Source organism: Hippopotamus amphibius, chromosome 11 (assembly GCF_030028045.1).
Source record: "Hippopotamus amphibius kiboko isolate mHipAmp2 chromosome 11, mHipAmp2.hap2, whole genome shotgun sequence".
In the NCBI taxonomy this organism is placed as follows: domain Eukaryota; kingdom Metazoa; phylum Chordata; class Mammalia; order Artiodactyla; family Hippopotamidae; genus Hippopotamus; species Hippopotamus amphibius.
Window position 1 is genome coordinate 75,436,330 of NC_080196.1, and position 18,062 is coordinate 75,454,391.

Consider the following 18,062-nt stretch of genomic DNA (forward strand, 5'->3'; position numbering starts at 1 on the left):
GCTCTGCAACAAGAGAAGCCACCACAATTATAAGCGCACCGCAATGAAGAGTAGCCGCCGCTCACTGTCGCTAGAGAAAGCCCTCGCAGAGCAACAAAGACTCAATGCAGCCAATAAATAAATAAATAAACTTTTTAAAAACATAAATAAAGTACAAGGTCCCACATATATTTCTTTGTATTATACACATAGCCTCCGAAACTGTGCAAAGCACATATCAAATGGTCAACAAACGTTTGATGAATGAATGAATGACATTTGTGCTCTCCCTTTCATGGGAAGATGACCCTGCTTTACAGTCACAGGGGTCCATCCTGACCCTCCTGATGAATCAGCCCTGTGACCTTGGACAAATTACTTCTCTGAACCCCAGTCTTCTCGAGTGCAAAGGAGAGACAGTCCTTATCTTACATGGGCGTTGAGAGGATGAATATGTACTTCAGGCAAGTGCCTAGCTAATGCTTAGATGTAATGTGGGTCTGGGGAACACACACTGTGGAATATTGGGATGCTCTCTACTTAGTGATAAGTTGGATACATTAAAAAGCCCTGTTATTCATGGCAAAAGTCTTGCCAATGCTTGGCTCTAGACTGAAAGAAATTCTTAACAGAGGGCCTACTAAGAGCCATCACATATATTTTTTTCATCACATATATTTTTAATTCCCTCCAAAACTGATCATTCAAGGGTTACTCTTTTTCTTTTCAGAGAAGTTCATAGAGGTTAAATTAAGTGACTCTCTAGGCTTACCCAATAAGGCAGAGAGAAGCATTCAAGCCTAGATCTATTGGACCTGTGTCAGACACCATAGCTAATTAGATGGTAGAAGTGTGTCAGGTATGTCTGCAGCCTCAACTCTAGACAACTAGATTAACCAGTCATAGGAGCCATTTGGAAATAAAAAAAAAAAAATTACAACCACGAAACTTCCTCCAGCCCACGCCATCTAGCCTTCCCAAACATTCAGCCATCCTGAAGAACTCGAAAGCTGTGATAGAGATGGTTGTCTCAGCCTTTCTCCAAGGTGTTGGCAAGGTATCTTGCCATGCCTGATGGGAAACAAGAGACCATGGAAGCAGAGAGGAGGAAAAAAAAAAAAAAAAAAATAGGAGTCTGCATTTCCCTTCAAGTCCAGATTAAAAAGAGAATTAGCTACCAGAATTAATGTTAATTAATTAGCTACCACATTAATGACCAACCACATTAACATGAGAAGATGTACTAGCTACCTGGTTAAGAACAAGGCTTCAGATGCAGCCAGTGCTGGGTCTGAATGCTGGCTCTACCACTTGCTAGCAGAATGATCTAAGTGAGTTATGGAATCTTCGTTTCCTTGCCTATAAAATGGGTGTGAGGATATTCATCTCACAAGGTTGTTGTAAGGATTTAAATGAAATATGTGAGATGAGCTTATTCATACCTGGTACTTTGCAAGCATTCAAGGAATGGTAGCTATGCAACCAACAATAATGATAGAGAACATAGAACATTTTAAGAGCTGTACATACATTAATGCATTATTCACAACATCCCTACTAAATAGAGACTATTATCCCTGTTTACAAATGGGAAACTAAGACACAAAGAGGTCAGGCAACTTGCCCAAGGTCACACATCTAAGCAGCAGAGATAGAACGTAAAGCTAGGCACGCTGCCTGCAGAACCCACACTAGCTAAGCGGCTCCCCAGTTCTCCTGTTGCCATTTTATCATTATTATGATCAGTGTCAATACCATTCAATGGTGTTGAAACTGAAGGAGGCAGAGACAGATATGGGGGTAAAGACAACAAGAGCTTTAAGTTCATCAGCTGGGAGGGCCTCAGACTGAGCCAGGAGACCGTGGTAGTGGGGGTGAAAATCTGGACACACTCAGCCACGCCTCTCAGAAAGTTCGGGGCCTCTAAGGCTGGGAAACACCTACTTGCCCACAAATTAGATCCATGCTCCAAAAAAAGATGAAACAGCCTCAAGCTGCAGAAGACCGCACAATCATCCTGAAGAATTTGTGAGCAAATGTATGTGTCAGGTATTATGTTGTGCACCACGTGAGGGGTCCAAAGATATATAACTAGGAGCTTCAACCTTAGAGGGGAAACACATCACCACCCATGAAAAGTCCGTGCTCAGAGAAAACATCTTGGCAAAGGCGGGATTAAGCTGACCTTGAGCCTAAGATGACAGTGAACCAGTAGGAATGTTCAGGTGGGCGCTCGGCAGGTTGCTTGTGGCTTAGTTGAGAAAAGCTTTGGTTCACAGAGTGTCCACTCAGGACAGCAGCTGCAGGAAATCACCCGCGACCTGTCCTGGGTCAGGCGAGTCACCTGGTCTGAAACAAACCGTATTTCTCACTCCCTTAAGAACATCACTGGGAAACTCTAGGGTGAAAGGTTGATTTGGAAATAGCTAGGTTCCTGGCCCTGGAATTTTTTGACAAGATGAATTCAGGAAAAATAAATTAATCTGTGCAGCAGGGTCAGCTGTGGAATTGTGAAAGAATGCTGGCCTTCATTGCAGGAAGGGAAAGTGCTCGAAAGCCGCTTCCATGAGGGCTTGGGGCTCCAGGAAACGCTGTGTCTTGGCCTCTGCCCCACCCCGCTCCTCCATGTCATTAAACTGGGAGGGGGCGGGAAGGAGGCCCCTCGGCTTTCTCTTCTGTGCTTCTCTGGCCAGGGAACGTGCTTGTTTACGCTCACAGAGAAATCTGAGTCCTGTTTTAACTAGAAAGAATTAAGATTGGAAATACTTTGTTTTAGTAGGACTGAAAGAAGATGCATCTTGGGAAATGCTAAAATTCAGCCTGGAGAAAATAGATTAAAATTATACTTGATTAAAGCAAGAAAATTAAAACAAAAATAATGATGTAAAGTGCAAGAACTAGCCCCCTCCTCTTTTCACCTTAATTGAGAAAGAGCCCAGGAAATATGGGAAATGTCCCTGTTTAACCAGTGTAATTCTCTAGGTCAGAATTACATTTTCGTTCATTTCGTACTGGTTGCTAACACCAGAAAATGAGAAGCATATTCAAGGAAAAGGCAAATCAGCTGCTTGTTCTGGAATCAAGATGTCCTCAGGACCATCTACTCAGCCTTGAAGCCAAAGGAGCTGTGGGTGAGATGATCACGGCTTCCGAGGCAAAACTCGGGACCAATGTCAGCCACTGGGATAGAAGAACGAAGGAATTCTCCCATCAGTTACATCTGCATTTTCCCCTGGACTCTCCAGTAGGGACCACAAATCCCAGGAAAAAGAAAGGAAACCCAGATAGAACAATGAATGATGTTGGAAGCTAAGGGTTCCAAGTAGCTACCTCATTTCCTTTGAAACAGTCATTAGCATGCAAAAGATAGAAAATGTAATCCCTAAAGTGCATCTGAATCGCTAATTTAGTGGAATTAAAGAAAAAAAGATGACATTAACTTATCATTCAAATTTAATAAATTACCCTTCAGACTATTCAACAGGCTCTGGCACCTGGGGTCAGGGTACAGTGGGTACAAAGTTGGGTGGGAGTACTTGGGCTCCATCTGCAAAGGCTCTCTCAGCTGCCTAAACATGCGGCCCCCTCCCTTCAGGGAAGGAGGGGACCGAGAGCTGGAGCAACCCCACAGCCCAACACAAATGGCAGAGAGAGGGACTGACTCTAAGCTGAAACTGCAAATACAGCTTATTGGCTCTTATTTCTAAACAAAGATTTTTTTCATTGAGATACTATTTAACTTTACCCTTCTTAGTGTACAGTTCTGTGACTTTTTACAAGTATATATAGTCATGTAACCATTCCCACAATCAAAATATAGAACTGTTCCATCAACTCCTAATACTTCCCCAGGCTCTTTTGTAGTCAACCACTCCTCCCTCCCCCCAGCCCCTGGCAACCACTGATCTGTTTTTTGTACATATAGTTTTACCTTTCCCAGAAAGTCATACACCTAGAATCACACAGTCCATAGCTTTGAAAGCCTAGCATTTTTTCACTTAGCATAATGCACTTAAGATTCCTCCGTGTTACTGTGCACATCAGAAGTTCATTTCTTTTCTTTTTTAAAAAAATTTATTTATTTATTGGCTGCATTGGATCTTCATTGCTGCACTGTCTTTCTCTATTGCGGCAAGCGGGGGCTATTCTTCATTGTGGTGTGCGGGCTTCTCATTGCAGTGGCTTCTCGTTGCACAGCATGGGCTCTAGGCACACAGGCTTCAGTAGTTGTAGCACGTGGGCTCAATAGTTGTAGCTCACGGACTTAGCTGCTTTGCGCCATGTGGGATCTTCCTGGACCAGGGATCGAACCCCTGTTCCCTGCATTGGCAGGCGGATTCTTAACCACTGCGCCACCTAGGAAGCCTGACCATTGAAATATTTCAAGTGAGAGATGATGAGTGACTAAAATACAGATATAACAAGAGGGACAGAAAGCAAGGGGCAGATACAAGAGATTGAATCGACAGGATGTCATTTTGCCCCAACATCATGTGAGTTGGAAAACTTCTGATCAATGTATATCATTATGAGAAAGAATGGAGCAATTTGTGGGAGACCCAGTATGCATCATATAATTCTTCTTCCTAGACCCCACGCAAACTCACACACATCTCCTCCTAACTATCCCCCGACTCGTCTTCACAGCCAACTCACTTTTCTAAAAAAGTGTCCATTTGCTTTTTCCGCTTCCTCATCTTCTTTTGGTGCCTCTTGAACTTTATGTGTGAAGAAATCACAATTAACCTTGAGTTGGAAGCCCAAGTACATTCTACTAGGATAACAATATTATTCAAATGAAGTAGGTAATTTAATGATTTACGTAGGATAGATTCAACATGAGTATATGAAGGCAGCATTCCCCTCTTTTTATGCTGTCCAGTCAAATCCTATAAGTCACTTCTCCCTGCCCTTGTCTGCTCACTCATCAATTCCCCAAACACACAGAAACATTGATATTTGAAGTGTCAGGACTCAGAGATGTTGCCTTGCACACCCCGGCTTTCAGTGGGACTTTCCCAGAAAGCAAAAGAAAGTGTCAGAAAGTGAGTATTGCATATAAAATATCATATATTAGGACAGTATGAAATCTTTAAGGAGACAATTATTACATTCCCAAGTTAAGTGCCTTTGAGAAAATGTCTTTGGCCTTTGTCTTTTTCTGCCACCTACCGTTGGCAGCCTGGTTCACTATCAAGTGTACAGCAACAAGGAAATTCCAGTCCCAGCTGTGCTTTTCATAACTCAGAGAAGTTACTTAATCTCTCTGGCCCCAGTGTCCTCATTCACAGGTAAGACTGAACTAGAGCTAGATCATCTTTTTCTGATTAAATGAGATTCTGGTTATAAACCTAACTTTGGAGGAAACATCCTAATTTATAACCATTGATCTTAGTAAATTAGGGCAATAAATGTCTTTCCAGAGATTTAAGAGTGAATGCTCCTTTATTGTGCCAGTGGGGCGAAGCAATACTTTCGTTGATTCATTTACAACTAATCAGACCAAAGAAAAAAAAATCTGGTGTCTATTAACAAAGTACCTTTTTAAAAGAAATATCCAAAGTATATTTGCATGCCAGCCACAGCTAAGTATTTTGCCACCTAAATGCCAAACCAAAGAACTCTAATTACTCTTAAATTCTTTTCAGCCATCATACCACCTCCATCTCTCATTTAATGAAATATCCAAAATCCTCTCTAAAAGAAACTTCAACACACACACACACGACACACACACAAACATTTTAGAACTTGGAATGGTATAAACTACATAAACTTTTTCCTCACAATAATCTCCAAGAAAGAATTATTTTATAGGGTCTGTTAAATTTCCAGACTGCAGAGATGTGATTCCAAGAGACATAATTATTAGAACAAAATCCCATTACAACAATATCAGATATAGTTATGTAGATATAGCTGTATAGTTAGGTATAGTTATGTACAGATATAATTATGTAGACTCCATATTAAGATTTCGCCAGTCCTCACCAGACAAAATCCAGGACCTAAACATTTATTTGACCTTAGGATGACATAGAAAAAGTTTTACCATTATCTGTATCATATGGAGACATAAAACATTAAAATTTTTTAAACATTCAAATCTGTTCACTTTTTTTCCTTTATTTCCAGGTTTATGAAATGTCTTAAAAAATTTTTTCCAAACTCTGAGATTATATGAATATTCTACTAACTAGTCTCCTAATATTTTAATTTTTTTGCATTTAAGAAGTATTCTTTGAGCTACTTCTGGACTCCATTCATTGTAACAGATCCATGGATATTTGTTGCAGCATTTTTTATGTTTACAAAAACTGGAAAAAACTAGCATGTCTGTCAGTAGAAGGATGCATAAATAAACTGTAGGATATCCATACCATTTACAAAACAAGACTGTTTATTAGACCATAAAGGTAGTCTCAATAAATTCTGTCTCCAACCATAATGTAATAAAATTAGAAATTAAAAACAACATATTTCCTTTAAAATAGTATAACTATTGGAAATAAAAAGCATATTATAAAATAATACTATGTTTTGCAACTGCTTTTGCAAAGTTGGTGGGGTTATTTTTTATTATATTTTTATTTTTTTTGGCTTCAAGGCATGCAGGATCTTAATTTCCCAACCAGGGATCAAACTTGTGACCCTTGCAGTGGAAAAGCAGAGTCCTAATCACTGGACCACAAGGGAATTCCTGCAAAGTTTTAAATAACCCTTGATTTTAAAGAAAATTAATAAATATTTAGAATTAAATTATAATGAAGCACTATATGTCAAATTTTGGAGGACACAGCTAAAGCAGCACTAGAGGAAAATTTATATATATATATTTTTTTTTAATTAATTTATTTATTTATTTATTGACTGCATTGGGTCTTCGTTGCTGGGAACAGGCTTTCTCTAGTTGCAGTGAGCCAGGGCTACTCTTCTTTGCAGTGCCAGAGCTTCTCATTGTGGTGGCTTCTCTTGTTGCAGAGAATGGGCTCTAGCCTCTAGAAGGCTTCAGTAGCTGTGGCACACGGGCTCAGTATTTGTGGCACCTGGGCTTAGTTGCTCTGCAGCATGTGGGATCTTCCCAGACTAGTGCTCAAACCCATGTCCCTGCATTGGCAGGCAGATTCTTAACCACTGCACCACCAGGGAAGTCCAAAATTTCTTACCTTTGTACAGGTTATATACTAAAGTCTTCATGAAACATATACTTAAGAGAGAAACTTGAGATGCCTTCCCTTTAAGACAAGAACATTATAAGGCTTCCCACTATCACTAAAGCTGTTGATTATTACAGTGAAGGTCCTGCCCAACTTTACAAGAAGGGGAAAAAAAGGAAGAGGATACAAAGGAAAAGGGAAAATATAAAAATGCTATCATCATTTGCAGATGATCAAAAAACTAACAAAATATTCAGCAAAACCACTAGAATAAGAGAGCTCAACAAAGTTATAGAATAAAAGAGCAACTTACATAAATCAATAGCATTGTTCTATGTCAAGAATTGGAAAACTAAGACCCTGGGGGCCAAATCCTCTCAAAGATCTGTTTTTATAAGCCTCCACCAACTAAGAATAATTTTTACATTTTTAAAACTTGTAAAAAGAAAAACAAAGAATATTCAACAAAGATCTTATGTGGCTATAAAGCCTAAAATATTCACTATCTGATCCTTTATAGAAAAAGTGTGCCTATTTCTGGTCCAAACCAAGAGTAATCAACTAGAAAAATGTAACTCTAAAAAATAGAGCACAATTCACAATAGCCACAAAAATTGTAAAATATCTAAGAAGTAACTAAATCAAGAATCCATAAATCCTCTGTGGGAAAAAAGTTTAAACTCTAATAAAGGATGTACAGAATGATCTGAATTAATAGGAAGGTATTCCATTCTCCTGGATGGATTGCCTGAATTTTCCCCCAAATTAACCTACAAATTAATGCAATTCCAACTGGACTGTTTAAATAATTCAATAAGCTTATTCAAAAATTTATATGGAAGAAGTATCCACAAAAAAATGGCTAATTGACTTTATATAGAATTAAAGAGGGGGATTTACTCTAGGATAGATTAAGATGTATTTAAATGCCAATGTAATAAATGTAGTGTAATGTATACATGAACAACCTGACCAGTAGAACAGAATTAGACCGATGCATATGTGGGGGCTTACATGATGAAGGCAGCACCACAAATCATTGGTGAAACATCTGATTGTTAGGCAGATGCCTGGGGAAAACTTGCTCACTATGGGAGAAAAACAAAACTCAATCTCCACCTAATACTGCAAACAAAGGTGGATTCAAAATGGATTACAAGGGACTTCCCTGTGGCACAGTGGTTAAGAATCCCCCTGTCAATGCAGGGGACACCAGGAAGATCCCACATGCCACGGAGCAACTAAGCCAGTGCACCTCAACTACTGAGCCTGCACTCTAGAGTCTTCGAGCTACAACTACTGAGCCCACACGTTGCAACTACTAAAGCCTAGAGCCCGTGCTCCAAAACAAGAGAAGCCTGTGCACCGCAACGAAGAGTAGCCCCTACTCACCACAACTAGAGAAAGCCTGTGTGCAGCAACAAAGACCCAATGCAACCAAAAGAAATAATTAAATAAATAAATATTTTTTTAAAAATTAATAATAATAACAAAAAAGCTGGATTACAAGCCTAGGTATGAAAGGTAAAACTATAAAGTCAAGAAAAGAAAATACAGGAGAAAATCTTTGTAACCTAGAGGCAAAGCGCTCCTTAAACAAAATTTGAAAAACATGAACTATCAGGCAATGACCAAAAAATCAACTTAATTACCGCAATATTAGGGATTTCTGCTCAACCAAAGATACTATAGACAAAGTTAAAAGAGTGATAAAATGGGGGAAGATATCCGCAATGTCTCAAACAAACAAAGGATAAATATCTGTAAGCATGAGTTGATGAAAGGAAGAATTAGATAGTAAAATAAGAGATGGGCCTACTACAAACCATTGGTGAAAATGTGACATGAACTGAGAATTATGATTAGCCTCACTCTCTGTATCTGAGGTCCATGGGAAAAAAATCATATTTACCAAATCTGAGTCACTTTTAGATTGTAAGATGTCCCATCATTTTATGAAAGGAAGTGAAAACTTAAGAAAGGAAAACTGCCAATTTACACTATGACACAATGTTTTCTTATCATGTAAAATTTTATTTTATACTTTTGCAAGTGCTTTTACACTTACTTGGGACAATTTTTTAAAGATTATCCTTGTCAAATATAAAGAGAAAGAAAATATAAATGAAATAAATTACTCTTCCTGATTTTCAATTCATACTCTTCACTGCCCATACTTTTGCACACAGTTTCATCCTCATCAAGAATGTTAGTGATGAGGGACTTCCCTAGTGGCACAGTGGTTGGGAATCTGCCTGCCAGTTCAGGGGACACGAGTTCAAGCCCTGGTCTGGGAAGATCCCACATGCTGGGGAGCAATTAAGCCCATGCACCACAACTACTGAGCCTGAGCTCTAGAGCCTGTAAGCCACAACTATTGAGCCCACATGCCACAACTACTGAAGTCCATGGGCCTAGAGCCTGTGCTCCACAAGAAGAGAAGCCATAGCAATGAGAAGCCTGCGCACCGCAACAGAGTAGCCCCTGCTCACCACAACTAGAGAAAGCCCACGGGCAGCAACGAAGACCCAACGCAACCAGAAATGAAAATTAAATAACAAACAAAAATAAAAAGAATGTTAGTGATACAACTTTTCTTAGAAAAGGAACCAAATGAAATTGCTGACATTTGATGGTGATCAAAAAAAGGGCAACTTCATACAACACAGCCTAATACATGAGAGCTCCTTTACCGCCAAAATTTTCTTGCAAGCTGTTGATATCCATTCTTAAGTTTTGCAACTGGTGCTCTCTTGTTCTCCCCAGAAGATATCAATGGAAGGGTTTTTTTCAGACAATAATCAAGACGTTACTTTTTCAAATGGATCTTAATACTTTTTTGACAGGAAACATCAAGGGATCACATGCCCAGTCATGCTACCAAGAATAATATTCAAGGTCATTCATGCACAGGCAAGGATAACTCTGTCACAACCACCAGCTGGCCAAGAGCAACTGAAAGATGGCCCAGGGACTTCCTAGGTAGCGCAGTGGTTAAGAATCCACCTGCCAATGCAGGGGACACGGGTTCGAGCCCTGCTGCAGGAAGATCCTACATGCCACAGAGCAACTAAGCCCATGTGCCACAACTGTTGAGCCTGCACTCTAGAGCCCATGAGCCACAACTATTGAGCCTGTGTGCTGCAACTACTGAATCCCTTGCACCTAGAGACCATGCTCCACTACAAGAGAAGCTACCACAATGAGGAGCCCGTGCACCACAACGAAGAGTAGCCCCCACTCACTGCAACTAGAGAAAGCCCGTGTGCAGCAACAAAGACCCAACACAGCCAATAAATAAATAAATTTATTTTTTTAAATTTTTTTAAAAATTAAAAAAAAAAAAGATGGCCTGTGGATGATGAGTGGAGTCCTAATTTTAGAAGTGTTTAAATGGCCGGTGGGGTGGGAGGCGGTGTCTATCTTAGAATTGATGGGTACAGTAAAATATTAATAATAAAGAAATAATTTGATTAAATAATAATAATGTAAAAAATTTTGAAACAATCAGAAGTTTGGGGGGGTGGGTTTTTTTGTTTTGTTTGTTTGTTTTGGCCACACCACATGGCATGCACGGATCTTAGTTCTTTGATCAGCAATGGAACCCACACCCCCTACAGTGGAAGTGCAGGGTCTTAACCGCTGGACCACCAGGGAAGTCCCATTAGAAGTTCTAATCATGGTAGAAGCTGTCAGTGTCGCACCCATTGCTTCTTGCCCTCTGTTTTCCAGAACATGCTTCCTGATGTATTCTGTGTTCAGTCTGTGCCTGCTCACAGGGCAGGCCAAAAGTGGTGGAGCTCACACCCCTGCGAACAGCTGTCAGCCAAAAATGGAAGGAGTTAGAGGACAAGAAGCTCAGGTTCCTCACCCTTCAAGGGAGCAGCTCTGAGACTGGTTCTTCTTCTTCTCCCAGAGCTCCCCACGGGGTTTGAAGTCCAGTTGTCCCCAGCAGCAGCCTGCCCAGACACCCCTGAGAGTGGCTTCCTTCTCTTCTCTGCATCCCATCTCCACCCTCTGACTGATGCTTTCTGAGATCTCCTCCCAAATAAACTACCTGGACTCAAATCCTCACTTCAGTGCCTGCTTCTGGGGACATGCAACCTAAGAGAGTGAACAAATCTTATCCAACAAACTTGACTCTATCATGTGGCCATCACCAGACACAAAAACATTCATGAGCCTCCCTCCCGAATCCTCACCAAGAGTAGACCTCTCCTTCTTGGGATTTGAACCCAAAAGTCACCTCCTCCTATTTTCTCCCTGCGTTCCTTGCCCAGTCTTCCCTCTGACCTCTCAACTTCTCCCCTCTTTTTCCCATTACACCACTGCCATCTTCTCATCCCTCTTCATAAACTTGACTTTGCTTCTTTTCTCTCCAGTGCCTCCAAGAACTGCATTGTGGGCCAGGATGAGCAGAAAATTCTCTATATGGAGTCTGACTCTGTGGCGGAGAAGAGGCATGTCCACAAGTTCTTTAAAAGTGTTAAATTTAATTAACAGTAAATGAACAAGTGACGTTTATCCTTAAGACACTCAGGTTAAGTGGTCAACATGCAGCAGAGATGTTTAGAATGTCTGAGGATGCGTGTAGCCTGCTAGCAAACAAATCTCCTTCAATGGTCAAATGAAGTTATCAAAAGGCATGGAGATATGAAGAATGGGCAACAAGCATATGAAAAGATGCTCAACGCATTAATCATTAAGGAAATGCAAATCAACCCACAGCGAGGTATTGCCTTAGTCATCTCAGACTAGCATAACAAAATACCACAGACTGAGTGACTTATTAACAACAGATATTTATTTCACACAATTCTGGATGCTGGAAGTCCAAGATTAGGATGCCAGCACAGCCAGGTTATAGTGAGGGTCCTTTTCTAGGTTGCAGACATTTGCCTTCTCATCTGATCCTCATGTGGCAGAAAGAGCCCAGGCTAGCTCTCCGGCCTCTTTTTATGAGGGCACTACTTCCATTCATGAGGGCTCCATCCTCATGACCTGATTACCTCTTTAAAAGTCCCATCTTCAAATACCATCACATTGGGATTAAGGTTTCAGCATATGAATTTGGGGATGGGGAAGAGGACAGAGGCTCAGTCCATAGCAGCTATTAACTCACACCCATTAGGGTGGCCACTGTCAAAAAAAAAAAAAAAGAAAATGAGTGTTGGCAAGGATGTAGAGAAACTGGAACACTTAGGCATTGTTGGTAAGGATGTAAAACGGTGAAGTTGCTATAGAAAACAGTATGAAGGTTCCTCAACAAAATACAAATAGAACTACAATATGATCCAGCAGTCCTACTTCTGGATTCCGAAAAGGATTGAAAGTAGGGACTAGAACAAATACTTTGTACATCCATGTTCATAGCAGTATTATTCACAACAACCAAAACACAGAAGCAACACAAATGTTCATCAGTGAATGAAAGTGTAAACGGAATACATTATTCAGCCTCACAAAGAATGGAAATCTTGTCTCATGCTACAATGTGCCTAAACCTTGAGGACATTATGCTAAGTGAAACAAGCCAGTCACAGAGGGACAAATATTGCATGATTCGACTTCTACAAGGTGTCTAAAATAGTCAAACTCACAGAAACAGGGAGTAGAATGGTGGTTACCACGGGCAGGAGGGGTGAGGGAAATGGGGAGTTATGGTGGGGTTTCAGTTTTACAAGATGAAAAGATTTCTGGAGATTGGCTGCACAGTGATATGAACAACATTAGTGAGCAGTACACTTAATAAAGATGATAAATTTTATGTTGTGTGTATTTCACTGCAATTAAAATAAAAATAAAAAAGCAGTGGCACTTTTTGAACTGGAAGGAGGGGCAGGGGAGATGTGAAAATTTTAAATATTTCTTACCCTCTATTCTGCAATTCTGCCCCAGTATTAATAGACAGAAAATATATTAAATGTGCCATGAGATGCTCTCTGTGCAAGTTCTGGGCCAATGTTTAAGGTCTCAGTGGAAGCAGTGATAAAACTCGCAGAGCACAAAGCTCTTCTGAGCTGGGACTATTTCTTATGCTTGTTTTATGCTCCTGCAGTTGTATATATTACTTATATACAACTAGAGGTGAATAAAGGTAGCACAGGCTGCTTTGCTTTTTTTTCCTTCTTAACAGAAGAGGAAAACTTGTAGAAAAAGGAACGATGTCAAACACGTTTGGTTAGAAATCTCTTATTAAAATGAAAGAGTAAAGCAAACATCTTTTTTGTTATAATGATCCAGCAACATAAAAGGACACAAAATTAAAAGCACACAATGGCTTATTGGTGCCTCTAAGCCAGGAGTAGCGATGTTTACTGAATTATTAAGTGAGCAATTATGATAAGCTATGATATTAAAGACTGTTGTGTCGGTAAAGCATGGTGCATTGCTGGGGTGTGGGCAGCCGGAGGGGGTCGCCTTCACCCCTCTTTGCCAGCACAAAGGGATTTGACTACACAGATGCGCTTGTCCACGAGTGCCATATTTAACACAAGAACATGTATTTATTCCCAAAATTGTGTTTAAAAAAAAATTAAATTAAACAAACGCCCTTGCACTTCCATCCCATCAGGGAATAGAGTTTTAATGAACCCACGAAGCAGCTAGGTGACATCTTTATCAGCCCTCATAAACCCTGATTGAACACACAGCGATAAGGCCTGTTTAAACTGTGCTCCTCCTGATAACAGGCCTGGAGCCCGCGCCGGCCTTAGCAACCAGCCTGGAAAGAGGCCTCCCCAAAACCCAGAGCTCAGCCCGCTAGGCTCAGTGAGGGGCAAAAAGCCATAGCTCCAGGCAGCTGGTTTATTTGGGGGTGAGGGTTGGGGGATGGGTAGGTGGGTACAGGACCGTCCCCTTGGTTTTCTTGGAAGGAGACTTTCTCCTGAACGAGCTTTGGCACTTGGGGGTGAGGAAGACGCTGGAGGGAAAAGGGAGATTTAAGCCCTAGTGACCTTTAGCATTTACATGTGCAAACACAGAGAACTCCAAAGGGCCGGTTTTAAAGGATTTGGGAATGGCCAGCTCTGGTTTTCTTTCCATCAGCATCATAAATGCAGGAAAGGTACAGACATCTAAAAAGAACAGGGAGCCATGGGGTTTTGCTAATAAGCTTCGCGTCTGATTCCTATGCCCTTTCCTTCAATGCTCTGACACACCCAATCACTTCCGGCTTCTTCAATCCCATCCCCCTCCCCTCCAGCCTCCCCAGTCCAGAGCCCGCAGCGACCCCTACAGGCTGCGGCAGCCAGCGCCTTGGTGGGAGAGGCCGTAATCCTGCAAAACAGTGGAGAGCTGGTCTCAGCAGAGCAGGAGGATGTTCACCCGTGAGGCACCTGAAGATGCACTTCGAGTGCAGTAGTGGCAAACAATCTGAGCTGGGATTCGTGGCCCGGGTTCTAGTCCCAGCCTTCTCCGACTAGCTGGCTGTCCTTGAGGACAGCTTGTAAATTTTCTGTCTGGCTTTCTTCAATTGAAAGCAGAGACAGTTGGACTGAAAGCCCTTTCAGATGTCTTTCAGGTCTAAAATGAAAATATTCCATTAAAAAGCATTTTTCCGTATTCTCCCCCAAGCTCCCTCTCGCCCATTTTTTTAAATAACATTTCATTACCACAATGGGTTATCTAATAGGTCAGGGCAAAGTATACAGTAGGTTATTTCCTACATCACTAAGATATCGGTTTTCACAATAGCCTCCAACACATGGATGACAATAAAATTTCCCCTCTTTACCCCTCACGTTGGACAAGCCTCCAATGAGGGCAAAGTCAGACCCCTAAGATGCCTTCCTGCAGGTCAGTAACCTAGAGTTTTGGCAGAACAAGAGTGGAAGGAAGTTTTTCAGCTGGGAAATTCCACTGCTCTATGGAAAACACCTGGCCTCTGTGATATTCGGGGACTTGTATCTTCAGATGAGTTTGCAAAAGAACTCAAGCTCTTTTGACCCAGGAGGTAAATAGGAAGCAAGGTCATCTCTAGGGAAACTGGGTTTTAGGATAACAACCTGCCTTTGGAGCTATACTCGGCACACACTCCATGCCAGCAATTTCCCTTGAGCATTTACATGGAACTTTACACTTGTAAAGTGGTTTTTCTTCACTTTGCCATAAGTCTACATTCCCACAACAACACTGTGGTTAATACTACTTTTGAATTATTATTATTATTATTATTTTACAAAGGAAAGAAAGGATTTTACATACACACAGAGAAAAGCAAGTGAAGTGACAAAACTAACAAATACCAAAGCAAGGATTCTGGTCTTATGGGTGGTAATCTTATACACATCAGCACACTGGGTATATTTTCCAAACTCCAAACTAGCCATGAGATGTGATGATCATTAACGTGCTTTTGAGGGCGATGTGGCAGAATAGCTAAAACCCCAACTGCCTGGGGCAATTTTCGGGAGGCTAGATCCTGGGATCCAAAGAGCAGAGACACAGGGGCAGTCAGCACACTCATGTACTGAACCATCGCAATGTCTGTGCATCAAAAAGGGAAAGAAGTCAACCTCATGGAAGTACCAGTTAAATACTATCTCTTTATGCTTCTCCTTGCATTCAGAGAGTTTGCCTCTTTCCACAGCATTTCTAGACTTAGGGTGCTGATATAATTTATCATCCAAACAGAGCAATTGAAACGAGGACCCTATTAGTAATTACAACAGGTATCAACTAGGACTGGCCCAGGCAAACAGGACATCTGGTCACCCTACTGCACACCTGAAGGACCCTGGGACTCTCACTCCTAGCCCTTAGAAGCTATGCCTCACGCAGCTCAACCTCGATTACTTTTCCAGATTTTTCTCTTCTCTATGAAAATTCAGTATGTCCAGGTCTGGACTGTTAGAATTTTTATTCATTTCTTCCATTAGCCTGTATTTATTGATCCCCTGCTCTGTGGCAGCCACTGTGGTATCTGCTGCTCCCCTCAAGGCACTTAAAATACAGTGATGCAGAGACTGGGCTTATAATCCTGCCTTCACCTTGAGTACAGCACCAGCTTCTCTGAGCCTCATGCTTCCTAATCTATCAAATGGGGATAATAAAGTAACTACTGTAAAGGATTGCAGTGAGGATTAAATGAGTCCGTATATGTGATGTGCCTGGCACAGAGGAAATGCTACGTACGTGTTACTAGAATCCACAGAAGCCTGGTGTTCCTTTCTTTTTTTTAATAATGTTTTATTCTTTTTTCTTTTTTGGTGGGGGGAGCTGCATTGCTGCACACGGACTTTCTCTAGTTGTGGTGTGTGGGGGCTACTCTTTGTTGCGGTGCACGGGCTTCTCATTGTGGTGGCTTCTCTTGTTGCAGAGTAAGGGCTCTAGGCGAGCAGGTTGCAGAAGCTGCAGCACATGGGCTTAGTTGCTCCTCGGCATGTGGGATCTTCCCGGATCAGGAATTGAACCCGTGTCATTTGCATTGGCAGGCAGATTCTTAACCACTTGGCCACCATGGAAGACCAAGCCACATATTTCTGATGTAACCATTTCATTTATAGTGATTTTTCTCGCTATAGATGCAGCTCAGTCCAGAAAACACTCACCTCATTCATTCAACTCACTAAGTGGCCACCAGATGCAGGACACTGGGGAAGACACGAGAAGGCATCAACCACATAAACCTCAGCCTCTTGGGAATTTTACAGTCAGTGGAGGATGGAAGACATTCACGGTTGGAAATGAAAGAACCACGTCAGTATTAAAAAATCAGTGCCTAGTAACTCTGACTACATATCAGAACCATACGAAAAGCTTTGGGGAAAAAAGCAGGAACCCTACCACTTACCAACTAAATGAGACTTTCTAGGATAAGGCAAATAACACAGAACATTGTTAAAAGAAGCTTTCACCTCTCAGCGAACAGTACATGAATAGTTGTGAAGTCTTTGCAATACCCAGTAACAGAGTAGCAGTGAAGATTTTTTGAGTGTTGTACCTGAGTTTATGTCCTGAGTGTTGTACCAAGAGCTCCATGAGTTAGTTTGGCCCATGATGGCCTCACTGGGGAAGAACTTGCACTAGAACCTTGAAGGATGCTCGGATTCAGAAAGAGGAAGAAGCAGGGCTTTCTATGACGCGAAGGAGAGCATCTCAGTGCTGGAGGTGCAGTGTGCACATCTGGATTGGGGGCACATAAAAGAATGAACAAATTTAAAAGTAAAGCAAATTGTTTTTATTTTATGTGTAGTTTACAAGTCTGCCCTCTATAGCTTGTAGGTATTACTGAAAGGGACATTCACCCAAAAAAGGGAACATTTTTATCTTAAACTGAAAAATGTGTGTCTGCCTAGGCATAAACAAGCAGGCCGAAGTATACATTTTCACTTCATGGGACTTTTGTGTAACTGACTGTATTCATAACACAAGCTGCAGTGAAACTCCATGAAAAATGAAACAAGAGTGGATTTGAGTAAATTTCTTCCATTTTGCCTTTCCTATCTCCTGACCTCTGCTGTGTTCCCTACAAAACCAGCAGTGAGTTCTCAGGGATTAGCCTGGAAGCAGCACTTTGGAATCTTCAATTTCACTTTTGGATAAACAAGAATAAAAGAACAACAATCAGAGAGCGAGAGACAGAGACAGAGAGATAATTAGATTTTAAGCAACAAAATCAAAACATGGCCCCGTGCACTGCAGACTCGCTCGCGCGCGCGCTCTCTCTCTCTCTCTCTCTCTCTCTCTCTCTCTCTCTCTCTCTCAGAGAGAGAACCGAACTGGGGTGTTAGTTAGAAATGGAACAACTGCAAAAAAAGCCAAGATTATACAGGCAGGAAATAGACCCATCATGTCACACCAGAGGATTTTTAAGATAAACATTCTTCATTGAGCCTTATGCCAGGGAAACCCAAATCTCCCTCCTCACCCCCCACACAAGGCTGAATTAGACAGGTAGGCATTTCTTGTTTTGCTGGACAATGA

General features: G+C 41.3%; 1 protein-coding gene across 1 annotated transcript in view; it reads right to left on the reverse strand.

Moving 5' to 3' along the window:
• Positions 1-18,062, reverse strand: part of MIB1 (MIB E3 ubiquitin protein ligase 1) — a 159,949-nt gene that overhangs the window by 6,288 nt on the left and 135,599 nt on the right. The window contains exon 24 of the transcript XR_009047881.1: positions 17,080-17,261. The gene's annotated coding sequence lies outside the window, so the exon portion shown is untranslated. The remainder of the gene's footprint in view (positions 1-17,079; positions 17,262-18,062) is intronic.